Source organism: Carassius auratus, chromosome 50, assembly GCF_003368295.1.
Source record: "Carassius auratus strain Wakin chromosome 50, ASM336829v1, whole genome shotgun sequence".
Classification (NCBI taxonomy): Eukaryota; Metazoa; Chordata; class Actinopteri; order Cypriniformes; family Cyprinidae; genus Carassius; species Carassius auratus.
Genome location: NC_039292.1, coordinates 2,542,769 through 2,550,804, shown reverse-complemented (window position 1 = coordinate 2,550,804; position 8,036 = coordinate 2,542,769). Strand labels below are relative to the sequence as shown.

Sequence of the window (8,036 nt, the reverse complement as noted above, 5' to 3'; positions counted from 1 at the left end):
AGGGTAGGTTTAAAGTTGTGGTAGATGTAGACATTCATAAACCATAATTTTACAGTTAGCATTTTAATGCAAGATAGCAAAACAGAACACCGGCCGGAGAAACAGGACAAAAACATTCAAACCCATTACATATAAGACATTTGTTGCATCCATTATTACAGATTATAATGACGTATAATGTCTTTTTACGTGCTGTGTTGCATTGTGCCGCGTAAATATAAAACCATGTCTGCGTTTATGATCGAAGAAATTACAAACAACAACACTGCTCTACACTGCTCAAAACTCGCGTTTGAATCATCAGTGGCAAATCTTTTAAATATGTAAACGTACTTACAGACTGCGAGGCATTGTAGTCTACTCTCCCAGGATCAGGAAACAGACTGGCAGGCAGCAACAGCGAGAATCTTAAGCTACACCTGCTTTCTTTGCGTGAACATGTGGGCGGCGTTATGCAAACCTTCCCACATCATGATGTAGACATGTGGGGGGTGTTTAAACGAGGTGTTTTAGGGGGCGTGGCAGAGTCTTAACTTTTATAAATAATAGCACTTTTAATCTTTGTAACACTCCAAAGAAAAAAGGAATACTTGAAATCAAGTCATATGACCCCTTTAAACAACAGATTGTGTATAAAAAATATTCACACTCGTATACACATTGTAATGCATAAACCGATACACACAGATATGCAAAACTTATGTACACAATGCCAAGAAAGGAGGCACCAAATGAAAGCTCAGCTGGCTGGCATATGGTCACAGTTATGCTGCCTGCTTAGGTTGGTGTGTGTAACCCTCTCTCTCTCATCTCAGGGCCAGTGTTCACTCTCCCACACAAGCAGATCATTCATTATCCTTAATTATCCTTATGAGAAAGATAATAAGGACTGATTAAATAAAGGAACATTGGTCTTTTTAGCCAGTGTTTAACACCAAAAAGTGACTCGAGTGCTTGTCTCTAAGTGGTTTGATGGCTGCAGAGGTGTTGAGGTTGAGGTAAATTGAGTTGTTTGATCATTAAACAATCAAGCATTAATATTATTATGGTTCGTACATGATTTGAACAAAACACAACATAAGTATAAATAATATTTTTATGTTTGATTCACCATTTGCAGTATATGGACATAAAGGACACCTCAAATTTGCCTGGTAAAAAAATTAATCTCATATTTTGTGACCAAAATATCAGAGAGACGATAAGCAACCATTTAGGGCTCAGTGGTAGATCATTGCATTAGCAGCGCAAAATGTTGTGGGTTTGATTCCCAGGGGACATATGTTAGGTAAACATTTTTAGCCTGAATGCACTGATGTAACTAGTTTTGGATAAAAGTGTCTGCTAAATGCATACATTTTATTTTTTATTTAATTTAGCAATGCACCAGCAACCACTTAGCAACACCCTGGCAACATTTTAGCATCAGATGCACATTTAAGAATCTCACCTATTTTATGAATACTATGAATTCGGACACACTACATGGCGCACATACTGTGTTTCTCATAGTATATAGTTCGGAAGTAGGCATATTCTGACATATATGTGTATAAATAGGCATATTCTGACATGCATGCCATATTCTTAAGTAAATCTGAAAATTTAGTTCTCACACTGCGGATTTCTAGCCGTGCAAATACACTTTTAATGGCTTACGGAGTAAAACCAACCACTGGCATATACACCATGCAAACATGCCCTACTTCTGAGCAAAATCATACCCGCTGGACCATGATAGCCCCTCCTCTCATGCTGACACAACAGTCACAATGGCTCGGATTACATTTCTGACACCAGATGACTTCTGCTGAGATCTGGCAGGTGACAGATATTACTGTGAGCGCCAGTAACACGGCTATGAAGTTTAAGCGCCGCAGATGCGTCCAGTGCTCATTCATGGCTTGCTATGCGGCTGACCTTGGGAGATGGCGTTAACGTAAACTAGCAGTAAGCTGCTAAATGATTAAGCACCGAGACTATGTTCTCTTCGTCAATCCTGGACTGTGTCAGAGCACTCAAACACTCTGCAGATAGTTGCTGCTTGACGAACCAGGGTTAATAGCTATGCCACGGTCTCTGAGACAGACTATTAGAGAGATTATTAGATATGTTCTGTGCTGTTTTTACTTGTACCTTTTTACATTGTTTTATTTTCTGTCAGGCCAATTTGAATTGTTATTCATGTCAAAACACAAACGTTGTTCTGCACCAAAGTTTAATAGATGTTGTTAGGTGTTTGTTCAAATCACAATCCAGAAAAAAGTATGAGCAACTGTAATAGTAATGCTTGTTTTAGTAACACCACAAATAGTAAGTTTTAATGAAAGGCAGAGTCTGTTTACCTCAAAATAGCAACACTTCAGCAGCCATCAAACCACTTTTTTGATCAATTGTTCAAGAGTCAACACAACTCATCCCACCGTACGCAAATGTGCACGGCTCTGGTGTCTTTGAAACAGCCATGTTTCACTATGAAAAGCATTGCTTTATTCTCATCTGCCAACCACAAGTTATTTTGCTTTGCTCAAAGTATGCACTCCATCTGAAATGTACTTGGCTGTTTGTAGACGTGAATTAAAAATCTATTTACAAACTGAAAACTAGCTTTTTTAAAGACACCTGATCCATGCACATTTGCGTATGCATGATTGGTTTGGAGATCTTGGCAGAGACACACACTTCCTGTCAAAGGTTGTGCCAAAACACTTGTTTCAGATTCTTCGCAGAAGTAATGACAGACTCGTACCATTATGTAAATATTTTAACAGAAGGGTTTGAGACTCTCTTTCGGGGAGAGTTGAGAAGTGACAGGAGATGGAGAAAAGAGTTTAACCAGCATAATGATGGATGGATGAAGGAAGAAAAGGGAAAGAGGAGGAAAGGGCAATGAAAACACACTTCTTGACTAGAATGAGTGAGTTGGCAGATGTGACTGGAATAGAAACATAGCTAAATTTAAGACATTGGAGGGAACGAATGAACAAGTTAGGAACATGTAAATTAGAGAGCAGTGGTTTCTCCAGATGAACTCTATGATTCAAAACAATTATTAAATTCTTGAACTTATGCATTTGGGAAAAAAAGAGTTTTGACATGATCTTTCTGTAGAACACAAAAGGTGAGTTTTTATGTTTTTATTTTTTTAAGAATGTCTTGTATTCATTAAGTAACATTAATAAAAATGCACCTTAAAAGTATCAGAAATTGGTCCATTTGATTTTGTTATATTGCAAGTCTGAAGCCAAATTGCTATTCACTGAAAATCTTTTCCTAGATTTCCCATCATAATCAATAAAGTCGTCTTAACTGCAGTGGAGACACCTTCTTTTCCTATGGCAGGTGTGATCTAGTTTGCTTTGCATTGTGTCGCGTGGCTCGCTTGCGGTGTTAATTAGGTGTTAAACACTATTTCCATTTTTGCAGCATCACCCAACCCACAAACCTGCTGGATCCATTACAGTCTTTGCTCTGGGACCTCATAATTTACACATTAAGCGCTGCTCTCTCTCGGTCTTTCTCCCAAAACATGTACCCGGGCCTTTTATGGATTGTCCCCTCACTACAATTCTTTCCCTGATGTTTCTCTTCGGTCCGCACGCCTCCTCTCTGACTTTCGCACATTGAGTCCTTCAAGCTTCAGACGAGAGAGAACATTTACTTCTATTAGTGCTAACTTGGCTAGCTCTTCCCATCTGTCTCAGATCATGTCAGCGTTGTTCCACAGCCAAACATTTAGGATTCTTAGAGTCCGACAAGACATGAATCATTAAAACATATTTGGCAAACTCATTGGTTATTTAATAAGATAATATTTGGTTTCACCAACACCATCGCTGTAATTGCAGCATCAAGTTTCTTATAAACAGTAGACACACATCACTCACCAACAAAAATGGCTGAGCCCTGCTCTTAATTAAAAATACACAGCACATAGTAATGTAGTTGTGACGCATAAAAAGTTGTGCAGTTTCACAGCTCTTCACAGTTGAATTTTACAAATGATAAATCTTAAAATCATTAAACCCTGTAATTATTGAAGAGAGTCCTGTGTTTGAGGATTGCAGTAATGGTCTGGCCAACAATAAATGCCTTCTAATAATAGCAACAGTCACTTATACTTAAGCAGTATTTTATAAGTTCATGTTCATGTTTCCTGAGCCATTGTTTCCTCACCTTAAAGTCATTCCAAACCTGTTTTGCTTCATGCAGATTGTAAATGAAAATATTTTATGAGAGTGAGCAAATGATAGCAGAGAATTCATTTTGGCTATTGTTTTTAAAGAGCAGGTCAAATGGGTTTTTGAAAAATATCTCTTTTGCAGTTTATAACATAGCTATCTTTAAATGAAAATAATCTGCAAAGTTGTCAATCAAAAATGTGCGTGATAAAGATATTGTCTCTCAAAAGAGAGTCGACTCTTCACAAGTCGTAATATTTTCGAATCTTTTGCATGTTACGTCACTGGGTAAAACATTTGAATAATCTCCGAACAGAATCTGACCTGCCCACAAAACACTTACACTATTGGTGTGTTAGCACTTGCTATTAGCACTTGGCTAATGTACCCCACCATTCTTGTTTTAAGTGTTCACAGTTTAGCAGCTAAACTTTAGCTGTGTGTACGATTCACTTGCATACGTGTTTCTGTATTATGTCATTATAATAAGAACGGATTGGAGGACTATATTATTGTTTTATTTGAAGGTACTTTGTCAATGGTAGCGCTGGCTAACTGGCTCATGGACTCCTCTCTGTGCCAATCACAAAAGGTTTGGCCAACTGACCAATCAGAGCAGAGTAGGCTTATGAAAGGGAGGGGTTTTCTCCAAACTTGCTAGGAACTAATCATTTGGAACCATTGGCAAATTACTCTAATATTAAATGTATATTTGAGAAAATTACAATGTTTTCTGACCTTAGATGCATTTAAACCTGTTGTAGGGAACTCCAACACAATATTAGATTTTAAAATACCATATGGCATGCTCTTTTTAAACTTGACCTTTCATTCAGCTTTCCAATCAGACATAATTTGATATTAATGTTTTTAATTAGAGCAACTTGCAGTTGCTTTCATTGCCCCATTAAACATCCTGGGGTTACTTAAGTGCCATTTTTGGGGACCCAGTACCTCATTGGTACACTCCAGTTCATCCTTGGGATTGAACCTGCAACCCTTGCAGTAACACCTCAGATGCTTAAAGTGGAAATGTGTAGCGTCCACACCAAAGAATTACAAAATTGGTTAAAACAATTGGCTACGAAAACAAACTGCAACTCTGTTTGCAGAAAATACATACTTCAGATAAAATAAGTAGAATACCATGACCCACAGGTGCAAGGATCAAGGTTGTTCACTCATAACCTTCATAATCATAGTCCATTTCAGCCCTCTCATATTCGAACTCCGCCCCCTCGTAGCCTTCATACCCTTCCCCCTCACAGATTAGCTCCCTCCCTTTCATACTCCAGACCCCCATCGTCATAACCAAGCCCCGCCTCCTCAAAAAATGCACATCTGTCATTATTTTGTGGTCCGTTTTCATCCCCATTTGGGGTTGTTGATGCAACAGACTCATTTGTTACCTTCTCCTTAGCAGTTGCCAGGTTAAGGGCGGAGTTCATTCGGAGTTTCTTGAGTATTCCGTGAATGACCGGACTAGCTGCCGCTGCCCGCCACGACCGCCGCCTCCTCTGCGTCCTTCTCCGCTTGTTCTTTTGCCTCTTTCCTTCTCCCTCTAGCCTGCAACACCTCCTCAGCGCCCTCTCCGACTATAAGCACCTCCTCCCTTACACGCGGTGGCTCCTTTACAGGGTTGTGGTCGTAGGAGAAAAGTCGCAGCGCTGATAGATGATGCAAGTTTGGGAACTGTGATATCCGATTGCGATCCATGTCCAGAATCTCCAGCTGCTCCATCTTTAGGAGCACTCGCGGAAACTCCTGAAAGCGGTTTCCATACAGCCAGAGTCCTCTCAGGGACTCCATGCGCCATAGGTCGAGGGAAGCATGCGCAGACGGTTGTCCCCAATCTGTAGTGAGCGTAAATTGGGAAGGTCGTACAACTGCTTGGGGAATCGCTGGAAGTAGTTGCTCTCCACCCAGAGGCAACGCAAGTTCTGCAGGTTCCTCACTTCTGGTGGGAGGCTTATCAGCCGGTTGCTTCCCAGGTAAAGACACGTGAGATTCGTCAGCTGGCACACCGACAGAGGAACGTCAACAAGCTTATTGAAGTCAAGCCCCAGGGTACGCAAACCATGCAGCCGCATGATACCCTTAGGGACGTTGCGGAGACGGTTTCCACAGACGTAAAGCTTCTCCAGGTACTCCAGGTTCAGGACTTGACGAGGAAGGCGACGGAACTTGTAGTAGCTCAGGTCCAACACTCGATCTCCGCTCTCCAAGAGCTTGTGGACTCCGAACGGTAGCTCCTCATCCTCCATGACCTCGACTTCTCCTTTTTTAGCAGTTTTCTCCTTGTTTCCTTTATCTCCCTTCATCTCCTTTTCCTCTCCTTCGTCTTGGGCCTCTTTCCGGGACGAGTTGCCCATGCCCTCTGCCGGCTAGCCCGGCCACTTGTCTGTGTGTGTGGTGAGAGTGTCTTTCAGGACGGGGTAAGAGGGTGAGGCGGTCTGTGGGGCTGGCCCCCCTCCCTGTGTCACTTTCACTCAGTAGGATTGACCCGTCAGTGACAGAGCCAGCACAGCGACACATGATGCTCTGACTACAGGCGGCTTCCCCTCAGTCCAACGTCAGCAAACAAAGCAGCGATACCCGCAAGGAGCCATTCTATGTGTTTGTGTCAATTGCTTTGTGCACGCTTTATAAAATTATATGCATTAGAAGAGATAACAATAATAATAATATTAACAGTAGTAGTTGTTAAAAATAAATATAACTGTTACAGGAAGAAAGCTTGATTAAACTCAGTTAAGAGATGAGTGTCGAAGTAGCTGCCAACATTTGCATATTGATCACGTACCGTTTTCATAGTTCATTAGTTATTTATTTAGTGTATAATAAGCATTAATTGACTCACATTACAGTCACAAACTTTCCCAGCGCGTTTCAGTAGCATGTCAGGTTTGATTGTGTGAGCGCCGGTGCTGAGCGTCTCTCTGCCGACACACACAGCTCTTGTCCCGGCCGCAGTGTCTCGCGCTCTCGCGCTCTCGCTTTGACCTGGCCGACGGCAATGTGAACCGAGCCGATGATAACTGTACCTCCGGATTGCGTGGTCCTAAATCACACAGAAATCCTCTGAGATGTCAGTTTGAAGTTTCCAGAAGCGCAAGACACGATGTCTGTATTTCTTTCCAACGTTGTGCGTTTTAAGCCGCCTAGCGTCTCTCTCTCTCTCTCTCGGTGTGGAGTTTGCGTAAAGCGTTGCCATGGACCGTCTCTCTCCCCTAGCAACCGAAACAGGGACGTGAGAGTTACACAAAATATGTCACGTGGCCCGAGTGGAGAGAGGCGGTCAAATTCCTCTATTCCAAGCTCACGTTATGCAATGCAAACGTATTTGTTATTGTTACATTATATTATTGTTAAATAAGGTCTGTGAAATATGTATTATTTTTATTTATCAACATTAAACGTTCTTTAAAAACTTGATCGTGATGAAACTTTTCATTTTTTATTTGTTTTTATAATTCATAATGGTTTTAAATATTCTTTAATATATTAAAATACCTATAATTATGCACATATAATTTTTATTTATTTACATGCGTATTGAATTGTTTACGTTTATTTACATGTAGGCTACACACTGGCTATTTATATATATATATATATATATATATATATATATATATATATATATATTATATATATATATATATATTAAAGCTTACATTTCATTTTTATAAAAGAGATATATTGTTATGAAAAACAATACAAATAAGAGACAAAAAAAGTTGTTTGGTGCTATAAATAAACTGTAGGCACGAATCTAAAGTAAAAATGTTGATGTCAGCAAATCAACTGCAATTCAACTTTCTGCTCTGAATGTGCATAATATCTACACAAAAT

General features: G+C 40.2%; 1 pseudogene; it reads right to left on the bottom strand.

The window, feature by feature from the left end:
* Positions 1 to 4,906: 4,906 nt before the first annotated feature.
* Positions 4,907 to 6,569, bottom strand: LOC113066633 (leucine-rich repeat-containing protein 10B-like; annotated as a pseudogene).
* Between the last annotated feature and the right edge of the window lie 1,467 nt (positions 6,570 to 8,036).